At 36.4% G+C, this 22,711-nt stretch overlaps 1 protein-coding gene across 3 annotated transcripts in view; it reads right to left on the bottom strand.

Annotated features, from left to right (window-relative positions):
* brinp2 (bone morphogenetic protein/retinoic acid inducible neural-specific 2) overlaps positions 1-11,035 on the bottom strand; it is a 123,934-nt gene extending 112,899 nt beyond the window's left edge. For 2 of the 3 annotated variants that reach the window (XM_083541705.1, XM_083541706.1), the window contains exon 1: positions 10,410-11,005. The gene's annotated coding sequence lies outside the window, so the exon portion shown is untranslated. Of the gene's footprint in view, positions 1-10,409 lie in introns of all 3 variants that reach the window. The other variant, XM_083541704.1, reaches the window with a different exon arrangement.
* Between the last annotated feature and the right edge of the window lie 11,676 nt (positions 11,036-22,711).

Raw genomic sequence — 22,711 nt, 5'->3', positions numbered from 1 at the left:
ATTTTGTTCATTCTTTTTCACAAAAATGTAATTGGTTGGACTGCATCACACTACCTGTTTTTTTCTTTTTCTTTATAACAGCACACTCTGAATTGTTTTATTCTTTATTTAAGCTAAAAGGAACCATTCAATGTATTTCTGTAATAGAAAGTATTACAATTGTACAAAAATAATTACTTTTTTATATCTGAGTATAAACAATGTGCCTGCTTTATCAGGGCTTACCCAGAGCCCTTGGCTCTTAACCTTCAACTGCTTAGCTTCTGGATTATATTCTGCCTCACAAACCACTTAGATAAAAGCATCAAGGCGACATATATAATGGAAACCTATATCTGTACAATTAAATCCTTGTGCCTACACTCCACTTCGTTTTATTTCATTTATTTCCAATTTCCTTTTGTTTGAGACAGGGTGTGTGTGTGTGTGTGTGTGTGTGTGTGTGTGTGTGTGTGTGTGTGTGTGTGTGTGTGTGTGTGTGTGTGTGTGTGGAAGTCATTTAAGTATTTCAGTTTCATCCCAGGAATACCTTATTTTTCTTTCAAAATAATCTGAGGAGAATTTACTAGCTTTACTTGCACATACAGAATACAGAAAAAACTACTTCATTTATTAGGTTATCTTAACAACATATGCAAATTCAGCCATTGGCTGACACACATCATGCCATGATTGTATCTATCCGTGCATGGCTCCATTCTGTTCTTAGCTCTAGCTTCTTTTCCACATAGTCACAAGTATTGCATGTAATGTATTACAGTGCAATATTCATCTTCAGAGAGATGAAAGCCACTTGATTTGTTATTAGGTTCATAGTGCCAACAGCAAAAAAGGCATAACTCAAATGGATGGGAATTGGCTAATCATATTACTCCATCATCTCCCACTATCGTCAAAATGAATGGGACAAAAACTGGCAAAGTAATATGCTGGTTTTCTCTCCTTGTGCTGTAAAGTATGGCTATAGGGCACTTGCGCTGATTATGTGTCTACTAATGAACTGCTGTATAAAACGAGGAATATTAAAAAATGAAATAGACCTCTGAAGAAGACACCAGAGTTAGCATACTTCACATGCCTGGTAAGGCAGTTTGGGACTGAGAAATTGAGATTTTGTTTGTGATCGGTCACTTAGGGGTACACTAATAAATAAATGCATTTGTATTGCATGTGCTAAAGATCTTAATGCCTACTGTATTTAACAGTACTATGTTTGTCATCTTATATCTCATATTTTGTACTTATATATATATTTATGCAATATTAGGTCCTGAATGGTTGGGATGAAAAATCTAATAAAAATGTCTTTGTAGTTAACATTAAATTTAACCTTTAAGTTAAGAAGGGTTTTTGGTCTTTTTTGTTTGTTTTTGGTCTCAAGTTAAAAGAAATTGAGTGTGTCGTCTGTGCCAGCGGTGAGTGAGTGGAGGGTGGAGCGAAAGTAAATAAAGAAAGCTCTGCTTGGTGAACTTTTGCCTGTATCTCTTTTTTCTAGCATGGAACCAGTGTGTGTGTTACAGTGCTGCTGAAACTCCGTGCTGGAAGCGAGGTATGACGCCAGAGAGACTTCGCCGTGGAAGAATGATTTTCATTTAAAATACTAATTAATGTAGCTATTGGTGCCATGTGTCCAAACAGGTTTTCCATAGCCTTTTTGGGGTAAAACTGACCACTGGATTTTTCTTGGATACAGCAAAGCTAATTATTTATTTTCTATTGAGGTTGTGTTTACCCAGTTTTTTCTTTTTGTCTAACCAGTTTCCTCACTTTCCTCTTATTCCAGGCTGGTTCATTGCAGCTGCAGTTGTTTAAAACATCTTAATTACTACCCTAACAGTGTATATGGGCATTTTTAGGCCTGTGCTCTTTTTGGTAACCTTTTCCTGGTTTATGGAGGTTAACACAGTTTTGTCTGATTTCAATTGTGTATTCTTGTGAATCATGACGAAGAGAATTCGGCCATTGTTTTACCTCATATTTACACCTCAGTGTAGCAGGAAGTCATGGATAATTGCCTGAGAGTGTTTTTTACTTCGAGTAAAAGGGAAATATATAAATGGGAATTAGAAATCCTTTCAGTGCATGGCACATATCCAAGCATAGTGTGTTTAAGTTCTTGGTTCTTTCTTATTAGTTTGTCTTCACCCCTGTTTTATAGTTGCATGTCTCCTTTTCAATTTAGTTTCTATTTTTTTTTTTTTTTGCATTGCCTGCCTGTGTTTTGATCATCGCTCCAGACTTTGACTGTGTGTCCTCAATCATTAATGGTTAAGCTTCAAAAGCTTTTGTCCTTCACTCCTGGAGCTTTGCAAGCAAGCATTATTACTCATCAATATAGCAAATGACAAGCGAAAATATTCTCCAATATAAACGACTGTTTATGCTCTTGCATATTTCCCCTTCGGTGCATATTCAGTAAAATAATTTGTTCCTAAGAATTTTGCAAGCAAGAATGTAGGAGCCCAATCATTATGATAATAACAAATTTTGTAAGGGAGACTGATCTAATTAAACACAAAAATAATGACAGTGTATAACTGTCATTACAGGAAAAATAATTTTAGACGCCCAGCATTTGCACCACTGTACTCCTGTAAAAGAGAGCACTATCTGTCTGTGTTTGCCCATATACAACTCTACAGTGAGCAAATCATCAGCGGTGGGGGTGGTAACCCTGTCACCATGTGTAATGGCTTCCATCTCAAGTTGTGTGAAGTGTGTAAAGGCCACCCGGCACATAGGAGCCAATTAAAATCCAGGGAAAAAGCCCTGCTGCTTGACTTGATTGGTGTAGACCCCTCTTGGTATCGTCTGCTTGTCGCATTGAGTTAGCACCGGGCTTTTGATCCCAGCCTCCAGTCAAATGAATCATTCCCCTTCTGCCCCTTGACCACAGTTGGCAAGAAGGCTTCATGCTACGATGTGTAATACACCATCAGTGAGTAAAAATGGCAGCACATACCTGAAATCACACTATCACATCTGCACAGGAAGAGAGCTTAGCTTCGAACTGAGCAGTACTGAGTAAATTACTTTTACGTGGCATAGACATTCTTTAGCAATTACAGCACGAAAACAGAGTGAAATTATATTGTGTAGTACACTAATAACTAACATGAACAGCATGTATAATAACCATTTATACTACACCAGTTTTAGTAATATAACCACACCTGCACCTTTTACAACAATGCACAGTATTTTCCTATTTCAAGACATTTGTTACAGCTGAAAATTTAATTATTTATGATTTCTTTCTGCACTTATATTAGTACTTAATATGATTTTTTAATTTACTCTAATCTATTCATGATATTTATATTATATTGTTACGTTATAATAGCTAATGATGTACCCAATAATAAAATGTTATGACATTTAACTTGTGATATACAGTAGATTCATTTGATTGAATTCTGATTTATGACTTTGTACACTAAAGACGTACAGTATTGCATCAAAAATATAGCACAGGTTTGGTCAGGTTTTCAAACAAACCAATTATATGATAAAATATACAGCAGCTGACCGGGAGGGCATTGTTTTGGAAGTCTAGCTTTCTATGAGTCACTGTTCTATACCATATTCTTTTATCTGATCATATGGATTTAGGCAAATATTTTAGATAAAGAAAGTTTAGCTGTCAAAAATTTAGATACAGGGCCAGAGACTCAGGGCAAAGGGACAAAGGGAATTATTTTTACAGAAAACCTAATATAATGGTGGCGCGTGCACAACTGAGGCCCAGCATCTCTCCAGAAACAGGATCAAGGACTCTTTACAGCCCAGTCACAATCTTTAACCTCCTTCTATCAAGAAGGAGATACAGGAACATACGCACCAGAACCAGCAGGTTCAGGGCCATTTATTTCCATGCACCATCACCCGACTGAACTCTACACTACACCGTTAGATCACAGTATAAACACTTTATATAACTACTGTACAGTTATACATACTATATCCATACTACATATTGTACATTTTGCCTGAAATTTCACATTTACGTGTGTATGTGTATGTATATGTACCTTTACAACAATGTCTGCACATTTTTCACTGCTATAGACTTTATATTTAGTCCGTGTACATATGCCTACATATTTATCTGCATTTGTCAATTTGCACCTGTATAATGCAATGATAATGAAGTTCTATCTATCTTTAAAATAAACTTAATATAATCATAAATATACTAAAAAAAATACTTTATGATCAGCAAACTGACATCATATCTTGACTTTGCATGTATGTCTAATGCAGGGGTCACCAAACTTTTTGAAACTGAAAGCTACTTCTTGGGTAGCGATTAATGTGAAGGGCTACCAGTTTGATACACACAGTTTTCAGTTTGATCTGAAATAACAAATTTACTTAATTTACCTTTTATCATATGTTATTATTAATAATGAATGATATTCATCTATGTAAAGACACTGATCATGTTAATGATTTCTCATAATAATTATCAACATTGATTTAACAAAGTAGGAAACAGCTATTTTTTAGAAAAGGCCCGCGGGCTACTCATGTGGCACCACGTTGGTGACCCCTGGTCTAATGTATAAATGATTAATGAAAAAGGTTTATAAAAGGTCATTTGAATGTTTCTTTGTTTTATCCACATTAACAAATTAATTTGTAATTGACATGCAATAATGCATTTTTACAATCTATAAATTATATATATTTAAAACATTATGTAATATTATATAAGTGACTTGCCCATAGGATTCCACATTTACTCAGGTTACTTTTATAATAACCTCCATTCTTCTGGGAAATTTTTCCACTTAAATTTGGAGTGTTCTTGTGAGATGTGGAGATTTGTGTTCATTCAGTCACAAAGGCTTTAGTAATGTCAAGTACTGATAAGTGAGGTGAGGTGAGGAGGTTTGCTGTGCAGTCAGCGTTCCAATTAATCTCAAAGGTGTTTAACAGGGTTAAGCTCTATAGCAGGCCACTCAAGATCTGACCCATGTAAACTATATCTTCATGGAGCTGGCTTTGTGCACAGTGACATTGTCATGCTGAAACAGGTTTGAGTCTCTGAGTTTGAGGGAAGGGAAAATATAATGCTACCACATCCAGAGACCTTCTTTACAACTGTGTGACTTCAGCCTTGTTTAAGAACCACATACTGAACGGCTGGAAAAAACAGGTGTCCTGATACTTTTGGTACATTAAATGTTTGTAATTTTTTTTCCCTCAGGTTTAGTCAATTAATCTCTGAATATAAAATATATTAATAAAAATGCAATCATTGCATGTCATATGCATTCAGTATATAACCTATGTAATATCTATGTTATTTGCTATAACAGATGTTACAGAAATTAATTCAACAGAAATGAATCTGTAAATGATAAAGAAGCTTTTATTTTACGGTATATGAACACCAGAAAGTAATCAGTACGCTCCATCTGGTGATTATTGGATGGATTTTATTTGCTGGCAATCTATTCTATCCTTCTATTCTTTTAAATGACTGAGGTTTTAGTGGTTAAGAAGCATTCAAGAATTACGTAAGAGCTGCGGCAGTTTATGAATCATGGGATCTATTCGAACCGCATTCTGTCATTTCTGTCATGAATAATAAAGCTGCCAGGGTTAAGAGCGAGATCAGTTGAGCTGGGCTAAACTCACTCGTCGTCGAGGACATGTGCTAAAAAGACTATTTCACTGATGTGTATTTTAATCATAGTGCATTTATTCAGGTCTGGACAGGGAATTATTACATCCATTTAAATGAACAGTCCCCTCTATTAAATGAATAGCACCCCCACTCCCGAAATTAGATTGTAGGCTACTGAAGCTTATCTAATGAAAGGCTTAATACACTATACGATAACCAACATGACGCTGTTAATTTAATCTTCCTGTGTTGTAATTTAGCTTGCACTTGGTAGACAAACAGCTCATACTAATTGATCTTAATTCATTTCCTTTTTTCTAAAGTAAGCCATTAATGACCCTCTGCACACCTACTGGGCACTTATTAAATAGGCTTTCCAAGAAAAGGATCTTGAAAAGTTTTTCTTTAACATTAGCATTAAACAATACTGTAAATGTAATTTTTTGCTTTTGGATTTGTAATTTGTTTGGATTTTTCATTCTATTTCATTTGACAGACATTAGAACAGATTATTTCTACCCCCAAGAGATTGCATTTTCTATCTCAATGATAAATTTTACATGGACATTTACGGCATTTGGCAGACGCCCTTATCCAGAGCGACTTACAATGACCTTACTCATACAACTGAACAGCTATGGGTTTAAGGGCCTTACTCAGGGGCCCTGGAGTGGCATCTTGGTGTGGCTGGGATTTGAACTCATGACCTTCCGATCCAAAGCCCAAAGCCCAATGTTTACCACTGTTACCACATCCCAAAATATAAAAAACATACTACTGTATATTCTATAACACACCACACCAAACAGACACACATAGACAAACACAAACACTCTCTCTCTCTCTCTCTCTCTCTCTCTCTCTCTCTCTCTCTCTCTATTTTAATTTAATTAAGTATGCAAATAGTCAAAATACAATATTCTTTTAATCTACACAGTAAAAGCATTAAGTAAGGCTCAGAAAGGTTTTTGTATTTCCTGATTTAAAAAAAATATGCTTAAACATACCTAAATGTGTATTATTTGCCCAAAGGCTCTGTGTATGTGTATAGCTCGGTCATGCACATGCTGTGTGTGTATTTCACTATATGCAAATTCGGATGCTCTCAGCTTCTCATATCTCATGTCATGTTCATTCAAATAGAATGAATAAGAAAGACAGGTTCAGATGTATTGGGAATTAATAATAATATGAATCATTTCATACAGACACACGCTGAGTTCAAAACGTCCTGTAACGTCGCACACAAATACAAAATCAGTTTTACAGTTTGTACCAAGTACCAAGCATATACACCTTTGATTATTTGTTTATTTTTACAAGCCAGTGCAGATATATTGCAGTCAGAACTCGAAGGTGTGCAATATCTGGCTCATGCTTGCGGCCAGAGTCAGCACAGAACGGAAAAAATCTTTTCATCTTTTACACTGACTGCAACCGGCTCTTCTCTCCAACAGTCAAGGTGAGCTGCAGCTAAACACAAATACACCCTGTAAGTCTGGCCAGGTTATTTTTGTGCATATGTGAGCCTATGAATAGGTAATACCGAGACGTGCGTTCTTGCTTGATCTTGTGACAAGTGATTATGTGACAAAGGATCATAGGAATTACAGTATGGAATGCTGACATGGGAGTGATGGTGCGGTTATGAATTATTTTTGGCCCCTTGCCATGTTATTAATTCTCCAAAGAGTGCAAATATGAAATATGGTTATTTCATATACCAATTTAATTCCACAAACAACTCCATAACTTCACAACGTGTGTATAAGGTTTTATTATACTATTTTTAGTTTCTGTTGTTCAATAAACTATTGCTATTAGAAAATGTCTGACCTGAATGTAGTGACTCATAGGAATATATACTGATAAAAAATGCAGTGATGTTATTAGGGGATAAAAAATGCTGTCTTCATTTCCTGCTGCTGACTCTGAGTGTGTAGTATTACATATATGCATATTTTCACATATTATCCACTAGCAAAACGTAAAAAAAAAATGTTTTACAGTGGGCCTTTCTATAAATCATTCTTTCGTATCTCCTGGGATCTACTGAATATGATCAATATTTCATTCACAACTTCACAGAGCATCACCTGGACACACACATGATGTACACACCAGAAGCAGCAGCAACAGCAGCAGCATGCCCCAGGTGCAGGCACCACCGTCCTGTGTTCTACCATGCACTTCGGCATTCCCTTTCATACAGCTCAGAATCAGAGGGCTGAATCTCATTAAACTGTGTCAGGAGTTCCCAGCACAAACGTTAAAATATGCAGCATATCATCTTACGTGGACTGAATTTTCTCTGGAGGTAGTGTTGGAAATCAATTGCACATTTGGCTGGCTCTCTGTAGAGCTCTTGGATATCCAGATCAATACATGAAACAGATAATCATTTGGCCATATTTAGCCATCTTATCCGGGAAGCTGTCCTCATTGCTTTTTATGTGGGATTGCTGTGGTTTGTATATACGGGCTCTGTAAAAAAAAAAAAGGCTGAGAATAATAATGGGCTGCTGCTGCTGCATGGTAATGCACACACCATCATTTGTCCCATACTCCCTCTGTAGGCTGAAGGAGGAAGTGCAACAAAACAGTAAGGTATCTGTATGTACGCATCTGTGTATACAGTATATATTAGTGTTTTAACTGTATTAATTTTAGGAAAAGGTATAGAGAGTTGAAAAAGGACTTCAAAAGTAGCCTTTAGTCCTAGAAGTGATCGATAAGAATAGACAAGACTCCGTCTAGTCTTGTTTTACCAACTATCTGCTTGCAGAGATTTAATTATTATTATTTGACCATAGACAGAAAGTCTGATGCGGCAGGTTCTGAAACAATGCGTCAAACATCATTTCACCAGGAAGCTGCTTTCCAAAATACAATCGCATTGAGACCTACTGTTTAATCGCAGCGAGAAAGAGCAAAGGAGAGAACAGCAAGCATCTTATGCAATCCCACACCGGATTAAATAATAAGCAACCTGCTTTATTTTTTTTTGCAGAGCAGATAAAAGAGCTTTAAACACTCCTCCTTCTTTCGATTGAAATGTCAATCTGTTACTTGTCTGTCTCAGCCAGCACTGAGTAAAGAAGATTAATATACACGTGTGATCCTACAGTGCGCCCAGGCGCTTGGTTTAACCTCTCCTATAGTGCCTGCGATGCCTGTGGCCCCTGAAGAACGTACGAAGGAAAAACCAAATGGGTAAAGAGAAAACCGAAGAGAAACATCCACACTTTGCTCATTTCCTTCCTGGTAATACCTGGGCTTTTGGCCAAGCTTCCCCTAAAGGATGTTCTAACCTGAGAGCTCAAGGGTCTGTGGGGCAGCTTTGCACTGCTTGTGCTCAAGTGCCCTCATCTATACACAGGCTCCAAATTTAAAACCGGAAGGGGAGAAAAAAATTGTAGTATGCCAGAGGCTCTCCTCTGTTGAGAGCAACCCTCAAAGCAAGGCGAATTACTCCTTCGAGGCAAGTTCTCGATTTAGCCTGAGGATGCCTCAGTAGCTGAAACCAAATCCATCTTAATGAGACGACAGCAAAAATAAATTAATTAATTAATTAATTAATAAAAAAAAAAAAGGAGAGAGAGAGAGAGAGAGAGAGAGAGAGAGAGAGAATGCCCTCTAGACCATTGATTGGCCAGTCATGCAAACTGATTAGACAAGCCTTGGTGTTAGCAACATAAACGCTTCATGTCACACCATGCTACAAATTACGATTGCAGATCATGCCTAATTAAACTCTCTATGAACTGTGGCTGGCTGACCCTCCAATGCTCTATGGGGGGCACCAAGACCATGCATCTGCAATGTTCTTATAGGGTGATGGGTTACAAATGCACACTAACATCTGAACAGCTAAAAAAAATGTAATCTGCAATCTGAAATTAAACAATTGCATTGGGTTTCTTAGCAATTCACCAGAAAATCGATATTCTTTACTACCTATTACAAAAGCAAGCATTAGCAAAGAGCACACAGGACAACAGAGCAGCATGCACAAACAGCAAACGTGTCACAAAACTTTCATTAGCTACTGAGGATTTTACCATATAAAATCGAAATAACATGCAATCTACACTGCATTGAGGTTCTGTATATAAACGAGACCAAGCGCATTAATTACATAAAAAAAATTATTATATTAAATATACACATTTGCATTAATCAAATGCACTGATTAGGATCTGTTTATTGTTTGCAATTAGGATTGATACCCAAGATCTAGGTCAGCGGTCACCCACTGTGCTTCAGGAGACCTTCAGTCGTGCTGATAAATGGACAGATGGCTTCAGAGATCTCCAGACTTGTTTCTAATATTTCATATATAATTCTATAGTGAAGTTTAGCTGATTAGCTAAATCATATTAATATTTTCAGGGGAGTGAGTGTGGAGATCTAGGGCACGAATGCCTAAACCCATTTTTGCATATTTTCCAAATGCATTCTGACTAAATGCAATAAATATATTTTTCTGGTGGTAGATACTGTATATGCAACCAATTCCATTATATATATATATATATATATATATATATATATATATATATATATATATATATATATATATATATATATATATATATATATATATATACCAGTTTACAGGCTACTTGCAATCACCAGAGAGTTCTGAATCTATTCCAGTTTATCTGCTCCAGCTAATCATGAAGAGTGATTATCTGGAGCAGGCATGTAGGATTGTGGTACTAAACTCTGGAAGCTGATCTAGAGCATCCACGATCAGAAGAAGCATGCATACCCAAACTGCACTCCTGGCTTGTCCTTCAGCTTGGAATGGCAACTACAGTAGAAGAGCTCTTGTCCCACTCCTGGATTAAAAGTAGGCTGAGTTTAACAAGATGTGGTCTTTTTTCTTTTTCTGCTTCTTTTATCTTCCGCAGCTCCTCATCAGCATCCTCTATGGGCTGAGGAAAAGGGTCATCTGAAGAAAAGGTAATCCGGTCCTGATCATGTCGTGCTGCGCTCCTCGTATTGCGCAACACCGGTCATGCACAGTTCCACCGGACACACGAGGTGGTGTGTGTGATGCTTTAGATCTTGAAAGTTTCCATGAGAAGTGCACGAGAGAGAAAGAGAGAGAGAAGGAGCACCTAGATCGCGCGCACGGGAGCGAAGAACACGATCCGCACGCGAGCTGCTGGAGAAAACAGTAAATCCACAGGGAGCGTAACTTCTACACAGCACGCGTCCATTATCCAGCATTCAAGCTCGCGATCACAGGAAGACAGGAAAAGGACTGTCTTCAAGCCTGAGATTCAAAGCCCAAGGTCCATCCCTGCTCCTGCTCCTGCTCCTGCTCCACCAGCGCAGCTCCTAAAGCGGGAAAGAGCAACTCTTTCTTTTCAAAGCGCTCCGTCCGTGCAGAAGATGAGGCCCCGCCCAGTGCGCTCTGATTGGCCGAGCTGTCTGAATGGGGTGGAGAGATACAGAGAGCGAGGGAGAGAGAGATCGCAGAAAAGAGTAGAGTTTAGCCCTGAAGGCAGAGCTGAGGAATGAAAGTTTCCTCCCAAACGTTTTAGTCTGATTTAGTAGGCTGCACATTTGCTTGTGACTTCGGGCAAACCTGCGTTCCTGCTGAAAATCTCTTCCTTTTTTTTTTTTTATATTTTTTTGTAGCTAAGATCATAGTGGTAGTTTTGCATGTAAGCACCTATCACTGAATATCCAGTGCCACCCAGAAGATGAGGATGGGTTCCTTTTAAAATCTGGTTCCTCTCAAGGTTTCTTCCTCATTTTATCTAATTGAGTTTTCCAATGCAATCGTTGCCACTGGCTCACTAATTAGGGATAAAATCATTAGGAAGATCCTTAAAGGTATTAAACATATACAGTACATTCCAACTTTATAGCCTATAGAGCTCTTTGAAGATGCTTTGGGACAATGTCCACTGTTACTAGCGCTCTATAAATAAAATAAAATTGAATTTTAAAGGTAAATTTGAATTATCTGCTGATCTCAAAGGCTACCCTTTTTTCGCTCTTCTTCTCTCAGTGATGCCGTGGAAAATATCCAAATGTCTAACGAGTTTCCTCACTTTGCATGCAAATGAAATGCATCTTATTGGAGTCTGGTTTATTGCAACTGCAAATATATTTGCATCTTAAAACAAACTTATAGTCACTTAATGTATACATTCTTTTATACAACTTACAAACCCATAAATATTAATTTAATTCAGCTTTATTTAAAGAGCTCTTTTTAACAATGGATACTGTTCCAAAGCAGCTTTACAGAGATAACGAGTTTATAAAGTTGGAATATATATGTATTGTGCCTATACGTTTGTTCCTTATAATATATATGTTTATACCTAACGAGCAAGCTAGTGGCAACTGAAAAACTCCCAAAGGTGGCATGAGGAAGAAACCTTATGAAGAACCAGACTCCAAAGGAAACTTCATGGATCCAATTGAAGAGAACTTCAGGAGTATGGCCTCGGGATAAATCAGGCAGATCCGAAGAGATCTGCTCTAAATCTTATTAGTGGAAAGTAGTAGTATGTTCAGAATATTGCTCAAAGTTACCCTATGTCATTATAAATTGATTGTCATGATATATTGCCTTTAACCAAGAAAAAAGTGTAGAATTTATAAAAAATAAAAAAATAAAAAGAAATGTCCAAGTGAGACATGCAAGACTGGCATCTTGTACTTTCTTTCCACTTATTGATAAATTGTATTTTTTACTTGAGCTTTTCTATTTTAATCATATTTGTGTAAATGTGGTTGATAGGAAGTATGCTACAGGTTTACTACGTGTGAGCAATTGAACTGAGCTCTGTCATAAAAAAATTCAGAGTATTAACAATACTGTGTAAATAAAAAAGATTTCACTCAAACTTCACTTTTCTTCTAATGAGCCACAGTCACTCTCAAAAGCAGCTGTAGTGTAAATTCTCATTAGCAAGAAGTTTGACACATTTCCTTGTATTGAGAAAAAAATCAAATGCTTTTTTTTTTTATTATTATATTGTAATTTCATACAATGAAAGAATAAGGGTTAATATTTGTTTTACAAAAATTTCAAGAATTTAATATCCAATTTCATTCGGATGCACATGGATGCAAAGTTTAATGGGCAAAGTAACAGCAGCTCATTGTATTGTTCCATCGTCCAAAAGCTGGAAAAAAGACACAAGAAAACATTTGAAGAAATCCTCTGATGTTGGTCTCATCCTAAAACCTTTATTGTGAGAGCATAATGGTTGAAATTTTGATCTTGCATCATCTACTCCTCCACTTTTGGAATTCAACAACCACCCTTAGGCTTTCATTTAAAAGTAAGTTTCAAGTAATTGGTTTTTCTATTCTCAGTTCAGGGAATGTGTCGAAACTGGTGTCCCTTGTAATCACACAGATGCCACAGATGTGGAGGATAGAGATTCATGTGCTAAAGCTCTGGAGTTTTCCCTTCTATTAAAATAAGAGCTTTTGTGTCATATTCAAAGGCTTTTCATGGGTACTTATTAGCAATCTGAGACAATATACGCTCTGTATTAGAATTCTGAATTTTAAAACAATACTTTACTCTTGTTACAGTATATGTTCAACTCCTAAAGGCGTCACTTTTATATGTTAGACCTTTTAAAAATGCTTAAAGTGCAGTGTTCTGGAAATACAAACTGTTTAATGGTAAGATTTATATAGCATACTATTTTTAATATATTAATTCATCTTGTCCTCTTTTAGTTTAGAGTTAACCTACAAGACTTTCCATTGCCTTGTTTTTTAACCTCTGGGCTGCTCTGATTACTTTTTTTGAAATGCTTTTATTATTCAGAATGACATGAAGACTTTCCATCAGCTGCTTAGAGCATTCTCACTCGACTGAAAGGGAAAACAGCATATTATTTTTCTCATCTGTTAGGAGTTTATTGCACTTTCAGCAACTGAAGCTTAATGGTTCACACCAAAGTAATCAGAGGCAGAGGCAGAAATCCAAAGGAAGTTTATTATGCACTAATATTTGAAATTTATAATGTACCCTGACAGCAGACATTTTCAGCTCATATAAGGTTCACATCTTTGTTGATATTTAAAAGAAACTAAGCTCAGTTAAAAAATATTACTGAAACATCTGCATTAGGATTGAATCTATCATGCACAAATTCAATCATTTGATTAATTATAACCTATTTATAGAAATAAAATATATCATCAAATGTTAAAGTCTATCAAGTTTCAATATGGCAGTTCAGGGCAATTGATTTAGAAATTATAATAATAATAATAATAATAATAATAATAATAATAATAATAATAAACTAGTTTAAAAATGAGACAAACATGTTGGCCAAAGTGTTAAAATGTATTTCACATCATGCCTAGTGGAGGATTTGTATAACCATAAGTCATCCGTCATACACGTTGGCCATTACCAATCTGCCAGCAATAGAATAACATGACAAACAAATGTTTATACGGCTTGAAAATAGTCTAAAAAACATTATAATTGAATATTATATAGTATTTTAGCATTTGAAAATAAAGTCATTGTAAAACTGATAACTATAATAGACAAAGATTTCAACAGGTATAATGGTATATGGGACTATATAAATAACTATATAAAGAGCCATTATATTATATTGCAAAACAGCATTTGTTTGCCGGAGTAACAAAACAGAATTTAGCACTAAGTATAAACGGCAACGAGGTTTAAACAAGAGCAAGAAACAGAATTAAAAAGTACAACAAAAAACAACAAAGGTACACCAAGGACTTGCAAATTCTATACTACAAACAAATGATGAAATAAACATGCACTGGGATCACATCAAACCTACGCAGAGATCTAAACAATGTTCAGAGAGCATTTAAAAAAACTAATTAAATACCTTCTTGTAGGTAAAAAAGAAGTGTTCATATCGTATTCATAACATGTTTTTGAATGAAAAAAAAACACAATATAGAAATGACTGCATAAATGCACACTGTAACCATTCAAAGCTCAGTTTCTCAATTCCATAAGTATGACTATGCAATTTTGTTTCATCCAATCTGGAGCCACACATGACAGACAAATAGAGGCCAACTGCAACTAAATTAGCATTAATTTCCAGTCTAATTTGATTAAAATTGCCAGTTGTTGTGAGAAACAGCCTAATTTGGCCACATTTTGTTCTTGTTGACTCTGGTAATATACACTACACACTGCGGAATGAGCCCTCCTCTTGTTCTAATTGGAGAGTTTACGGCATATCATTCATCTCCTCTCCCTGGACATAATATAACAACATGTCAGCATTCTGTCTGTGCCAGAGGTGTTGTAATTTTCTAGGCTATACAAAGCTCACTAGTCCCATGCATTTCTTTATTTCTGTGTGCACAGTGTAGGTTCAAAGAGCACCATTCGGTCCAAATAGGGTGATGAGAATGTTAGGAAATATCAAATGAAATGGGACCACCATAAACCTCACTCACTATATTCAGCAATGGAGTTATTAAGTGGCGAGATAAGATTTCAGTACATTGGTCTTTTTTTCCCGATATTAGAGGGAAAGATTTAAAGGTCATTCAATATTATATTTCTTCAGCTTATTGATATACTAAATATAAAGCCAAAGTTGTAAGAACATATTTCAATATATCAAGCTGACATTGCACTGTACAATTACGATCACTGTGCTATTTTATAGATAAAATAAGGCAAAATCATTGATCATTCAGGACACCAGGTTGCTACCTAACAACTCCAGGGTGCTTTTCATTCACATGAGCTTCACATGTTCTACTCATGTTTACACAGGTTTTTTTTTTATGTTCTCCCGTTTCCTCTTTTTGTCCAAAAACAGGCTTGTATAGTGCATGTTGTTTTCGAATGAGGCTGTGCAGTGAACTAACATCTCATCCAGGGTAAATTCTCTCACCTTGAACTCAATGTGACTGAGAAAATCTCCTGATTCTCCATGACCATGGCCAAAATAAAGTTCTGAAAGAGGATGATTGGATGGGTGGGAGAATGTACTTGGATTCATTTATATTATACAGGCAAACAGAAATCCTCCAGCAAGCATTTCTCAGAGGAAATGAAATCATTTAATTGTGTTGGTTTATCCCCTGTTGATTAAAAATGAAGTGTTCAGTGTATCAGGGTAAACTGAAAATATTTACTAGCAAAAGTAAAACCTAAGCTTACTCATATGACTAGTATTACACTTTCATCTAATATTTACAAACCGGGTGTAGTTTTAGTGAGCCTGATTGCACTGTAGTTTCAGATGCCTGTTATGGCTGACAGAAGAACCTGTTGGGGTGTTTTGCTGTTGTAGTCCATTCAACTTAGAGCTCAATGTGGTGTGCCTTCAAAAATGTTGTATGATTGTATTTAGAGTTACCAATGACTTTTTGTCAGTTACAGCCAGTCTGGTTATTCTCCACTGACCTCTCTCATCTTTTTTGTATGCTGAACAGCTGCTCACAGGATGCTTTTTGTTTTTCACATCCCATGGTGTAAACCCAAGAGACTAGTGTGTGAAAATCATTGGATATTAGCATTATTCTGAAATACTCAACAAAGCACATCTGTCCCCCAAGCTTTCCTGCCACCCTAAAGGCATTTATGTTAATATTACATGCCATTAACTTGTGTGTGATGTACAGTGCATTTGAAAAGTATTCAGACCCCCTTCACTTTATTAGAACTTCTTTTATGTTGCAGTCTGATACTACAATCGTTCGAATAGATTTTTGTCATTAATCTACACCCAGTTATCCCATAATTACAATGTGAAAACACAAATCTAGAAATGTCTCTACATTTTTTTAAACAAAATAAAACTTCTCCCTTGATTGTTTCGTTTGGCCAGGTGACCAGGTCTTGGATAAGTCCTTGTTGTGCCACACTTTTGAGAATTATGGAGGCCACTGTACTCTTTAGTGCAGTGGCAGAATTTTTTTTGTAGCCCTCCCCAGATCTGTGCCTTGCAACAATACTGTCTCTGAGCTCTGCAGGCAGCTCATTTGACCTCCTGGCTTGGTGTTTGCTCTGACAGCATTGTCAGCTGTGAGACCTTTTATAGAGAGGTGTGTGCCTTTCCAGATCATGTCTAATCAATAAACTTTTTCACAGGCGAACAATAATCAAGGTGTAGAAACATCTCTGCTCAAGAGAAATTGGAGACACCTGAGCTAATTTTCAAGTGTTACTGCAAAGAGTTGAGGCGAATGCACTCTGTCTGCATAACGTGTACAGATTTTTCTAAAGAAAGTGGATAGTGAGGCTAATAATTGTAACACCTGCTTACTTTTTGAGTCCCTTTTATTTCTCTCGTCTGTCCTACGTCAGTAGAAATGTAGTCAAGCTGGTTTGGCTTCAGATAAAATAAACTGAAACACACCGGCATGCCGAGTTCTCCTCTCCTTCCTGTTTTCAGCCCCAAAGTCATGGCTGTGAAGCAAAGGCAATTAAGGTGTATAAATATGTAAATATGTGCAGGACATCTCAGCAGAAGCCAGGTAATGACATTTTCCCGGCCCTCGTTTGGCAAATTCCCAAGCCAGCCCCCAAATTAGAAACCTTAATGACAACCAATAAGCCACAGATGGTCAAAGTCCGGACGACGCCACTCTCTGGGTCTCCTTCTGCTGCTCCCTTTCTCACTATTACCTGCCAGAGATGCATCACCTCACCAGCTGCACGAGGCTCCGGGGACTCATTGTGGTCTAAAGTAGAAGGTCAAGGTGTGGTGATGTTTGCGAGTGAGATCATGGTACCCAGTGTGTTTTAGGACAGCAGCTAGCGAGATGGTCCAGGTGATTCATCTTGGGGAGGTAGGTACAGGTGGCAAATGCACCACATGGCTATTTATTTTCTAAAGCTGCCATGGAAGGTGCAATCTCTGCAGACTGAGCTGGCAGCTGTCCCTAGTCCTCTACTCTTCTTTTATCTCTCTGGCGCATATACGAATTTATGTGTCGAGCAGGATTTAATTTCAGTGACTGATAGAGAAATCTTATTTTTGCAGGACAGGTTCTTTAAAAAAAATTTTTAAATCTTAATCCTAACGGTGCAACAATTGAAAAAAAAAAAAAATCATTATACAACAAGATTATCTCATACAAAATAAATGTAATATGAATATATTAAACCTATACAGAGAAAGCTGTATTAATAATACAAACATCATTGTGCATTCTTCTATGCATCATATTGTGCAGATTAGGTTTGTGCCAAATTTTATCGAAGCTGTTTTCCCATTTTCATCACATTACAAATGGCAAAATGTTTTTTATTAGGTTGTGTCAGAATCTTGGAGTACACATTTATTAGCTGTTGCCCTCGCAAGCTTTGCATCAGTGTTAAAAGGGCTCATGTTATTATTTCTGACAGGCCTTTACAAGCTCCTTTGCAATTATAAATGTGCACATGCCGAAGCCATTCTTGTCCATAATAGCAACATATAATGAGGCAGGATTATTTTTTACACCCCTTAAATCTCTCAAAGGATCTCTAAATGATTTTGCAATAGAGGCTTTTCTTTCAGACCAGTTTTAATAAGAAGTTAAAAACCCTTGACTGTATATAGGACGAGTAAAAGTCAGAATTTGTGAAAGAAACACAAGAGTTTTGTGTTTTAAAAAAAAAATTGTTTTTGAGTTATTTATCTGGTTGGCTTATAAATTTCTCTTGCCCTGTTCAAGCTTTTTCTGTGTTTCTTTGTTAAATGGTCTACACATTCTCAATGACTAATTTTAATGAATGAATGAACTTTTTAACTGCTAATGGGAGGCTGGTAGGCTGATTCCTGCTGGCTGTTTTTCTTTGCCTAATAGAGATTTAACACCTTTCATGTAAAACAAAAAACTTTTTAATGTCTCTACAGATGGCTGGAATAAACACCTGTTTGCACACCAATTAGTCAAGTAATAAAGATATTTAGGATATGTTTTTCTAACATTAGGATATTTGCATGAAAGAAGCAACAATTTCATTACATTACATTATAGTTTGATATAGTTAGAAATAAAGGAACAACCATGAAACAAGTAATAGATGCATTGTTACCCAGAATCCACCTCAGACCTAAAAATGTCTAGAAAAATATACTGACACGGAAAAAAAAAAAATCATGTGTTCATAGTAAAGTTCATTATCAAGTCATACGTTATAAGTTTTTACTTAAAATAATAAGAAAAGACATGATCTTAGTCCTGTTAATATGCCATGTATCTGGTACTATTGTCAAAGCTGTTATTAATCAATTAATCAATACCTTGTGGCTAATCAGAATAGAGTATTTAAAAGCACTGTGTTAAAATGAGAAGGGGGGACTGTCAGATGAGGATGGGTTCCCTCTTGAGTCTGGTTTCTTTCAAGATTTCTTCCTTATGCCATCTCGGGGAGTTTTTCCTTGCCACGGTCGCCACCGGCTCGCTCATCAGGGACAAACTTACACTTATAAAGAACATATTCACTTTTAATCACCACATTATCTGTGTAAAGCTGCTTTGAGACAATGTTCATTGTTAAAAGAGCTTTACAAATAAAAATGAATTGTTGGGATACTGGGATCAGAGAACAGGTTTAGCCATGTTATAGCACAGCTTGGTAAGGGCCTTGCTGAGTTAAGGGCCTTGCTGAAGGGCCCAAGAGCAGCAGCTTACCAATACCAGGGCTTGAACCCTCCATCTTTTGATCGGTAACTCATATCCTTAATCACTGAGCTATTTTCTCCCAATGTGTGACAACATATTCATATAATCCCAGAGATATTCTCTTGGTTTAAAAAAATATGTATCTATATGGAAACATAATAATCCAAGGGTCCAAATATATTTTGAAGGATACTGTATATTATATACAGTATATTGTATTGTTAGCGATCGGTGAGTGTTTATTGTGTGCTCAGCTCGAGTACTGCCACCTTAGAAGTCAATTTATCATCTCTCTCACTAGTGTAATAAAAATTGCATATTTTTTATTTGTTCCATAAACACGATCCATAAAGCAAAATGATAATCCCGAGAGAAGCTGTTTCGTGATCAGGCTAAGCACAGTTCAGGTCTTTATTTGCATCTGGAAGTGCAAGTGCAATGTAAACAATATGAGATTTTGTCTTTTGGCTAGGTGGTATGAATCATTCAGTGACTGCAGAAAGCTGATTGGAAATGAATGTGCTTAAAATGATTTCACAAACACAAGCTGATTAAGTAGATCAAATGTTTTAATACTATTAATCTATCAATTTATTGTATACTAGTATTCTGTTTAAAAGGTTATGTTTTGTGCTAAGACATAATTTTATATTTTTCTTTCAAAAGCACAAAAGTTAATTACAGTATACTGTATAATAAAGATATTTTTAGGCAGCATGATGATTGTGTTTTCACTTTAAAGCTCTGAGCTCTCTGTGGAGTGGTTTTCCTGGTGCCCATGTTGGATTTCCCCCAAACCCTGCTGGTAGTTGGATTGGCAATGAAAAATGTAACGTCCTTTTCAATGACTGTGTAAATGTGAATGCATGGTGCCTTATGATGGACTAGTTTTGTATCCAGGATGTATTCTGCAGTCAGGACCAGTGTTTCGACTGGATCCAACATTCCAACATTATTTTAGATTAAAAAAATCCATTTGTTTCTCACATGAAATTCACTTATCAAGTTCACATTGTTGCTGTATATAGTCAATTGCAAAAAATTTAGAAAAATACATATTTTTTCACAATGTTTGTCTGAGCCTAAAGGATAAGACATGAGGTTAAAGGAATTATTTGTGGACCTGCTAGACAGGATTGTGTCAGGGCACATATCTGGCAAAGAGAACTGGAAATTCCATCTCAGGAAGTTCAGATCCACTAAGAAACTTTTTAGACTTGGCCACCCTGCCAAACCAATCACATGAAGAAGGAACTATTTAGCCAAGAAAGTTGAGGAAGAACACGACCCATCACCTTTATGGAACTGTGTGGCAGATAGCAAAGCGGCTCCCACAAAATATCTTTGCAACACCTCACCAGTCAGGCCTTTATGGTTGATTGGCCAGATGGAAGCCAGTCTGCAGTTAAATGCACATGACTGCTCACTTGGAGTTTGCCAAAAGGCAAATGATTCTCAGATTGTAAAAATAAATAAATAAATAAATACATTCGATGGTCTGATTAAACTAAGAATGAACTGGCAAAAACTCCAGGCATTTTATCCCCTATGGTAAATCATAGTGAGTGTAATTCAGACACAGATACTGTGAAGCTTGTCAGGATGGATGGGAGGATGAACAGATCAAAGCACAGAGAGAACCTTGAAAACTGGTGAGGGGAAACTGCTCATAACCCCGCAGGACTTTGTTCACATTGCAACAGAAAAGGGGCAAAGTTTTACTTCTCAACACAACACCGACAAAACAAAACAGACGAGAGAAAAAGAGCTGAAAATAGTGTAGCGTTCTCTATCTTCTAAAGTTTTGCAGAAGTGAAAATTATCCATAAGATACATAAATTCGAGTGTATCATGATTGTTTCACTGATACAAATTAAGCTTTTTTTCAATAATTTGCATTTACAAGAATCATCATTATTAGCACATATTCTTACTTAGAATTAATAGAATCCAGTACTCAAAGCTCACTGTGTATACTGTATGTACCATTTATGGGTGATGTCATTACAAAATTTTTTTTAATGAATTTCTTCACAAATCATGATCTGTCAGATCCTTACAGATACTTTTAATAAATGTAACATATCCTGGCAAAGGCAGTCGAGAACAAACTTATAAAAAAAAAGCTTAATCACCCCCTTTAATTTGTTATTTAGTCAACATTTTTTTCAGAATGCTGTTGATATTCTAACACTGGTACAGTTATTTATACTGCATAAAAAGTGTAGTTGATCCAGTAGATACTTTTAGCTTCATTTGATTGTGTTTATGATGAATGCACTGTATATACATACACACTTGGGTTTAAATGTAATATATGATATGAAACAATTTGGAGTGCATGTTAAAAAAATCCTTCAGAAGAAAACTGATCATTTATTAAGATCCAGCAGTCAGGCTTGTATCTGTTTGCCAGGCGGCTCTATTCTGGTAAAGATACAAGATAATTTTGCTATTCAAATCTGATGTTTCTGAATTAAAATTTGGGCTGGTTTCAAACTTTGGTATTGTTTACGTGCAGACAATAGAAACCACAGAGACACAGATGAGGGTTCCTGCAGTTAAATTCAGAAAGGGAGTCTGGCTGCATATTTTGAAAATTTGCCCAAATGAGTGGGATGTCTAATAGACATTTTATTTCCTTAATAACATGCTTAGCAAAGCACCTGGCAGAAGCACAGTCGAGGTGAATTCCATCGCGTTTATTCATGCTCATTCATGTTCGAATAGCAGCTGTGCCATTTGCCCAAGGTTCCCCAAAGAACTAATTTGGCTGCATTTTCAAATTTTAATTTCATGGGATGTGTCCTATTTTGTTCAACCACCCAGTTGGTGTTTTTTAGCATGGTTGCATTTTAGCAAGGTCGCTTGATGATGCCTCATGTCTTCACTTTGTAATTTACCTAGAAATCTAGTTTTCTAGTGCATCCTTTTAAGAATTCAAGCAAGCAAAACTTTGAATGGTTTTTACCTTCAGTTCAATTGTTTTTGCTGTTTGTACTAATGCTGTAATGCTGTAATTATGCTGTAATTAATTGATCAGTTGAATCAGAAATGTTGAAGCAGGGAATTCATTTACCCAGATTTTCTCAAAGACTTCAGACTGGCATGCCTGCTTGGCTAAAGAAATAAAAAACGTCAAGGTTTTTTTTATATTATTTTGAACAAATACATTTATTCATGTGGCATAGAGCAGACAGGCGAAGCATGAAAAATGTCAGTCACATAACACATAAGGTAAAAAGAAATGCACCCAATAACCATGAATCAGACTGAACTCTTGAAAAATTTAAATAAATATGACCACGTGAAGGTGATGTGGTTGGATGAAGCGGGGGGGGGGGGGCTGCAATGCAGTAACAGTCATACAACTTTACATTCACCACCCTGTTACAGGTTTATACATTTATTAAAATGTGGTAAGACAAATGCTTGTCTTTCTTT

Source organism: Silurus aristotelis, assembly GCF_946808225.1.
Source record: "Silurus aristotelis genome assembly, chromosome: 5".
Lineage (NCBI taxonomy): Eukaryota > Metazoa > Chordata > Actinopteri > Siluriformes > Siluridae > Silurus > Silurus aristotelis.
This window is presented reverse-complemented; position numbering and strand designations above follow the sequence as displayed.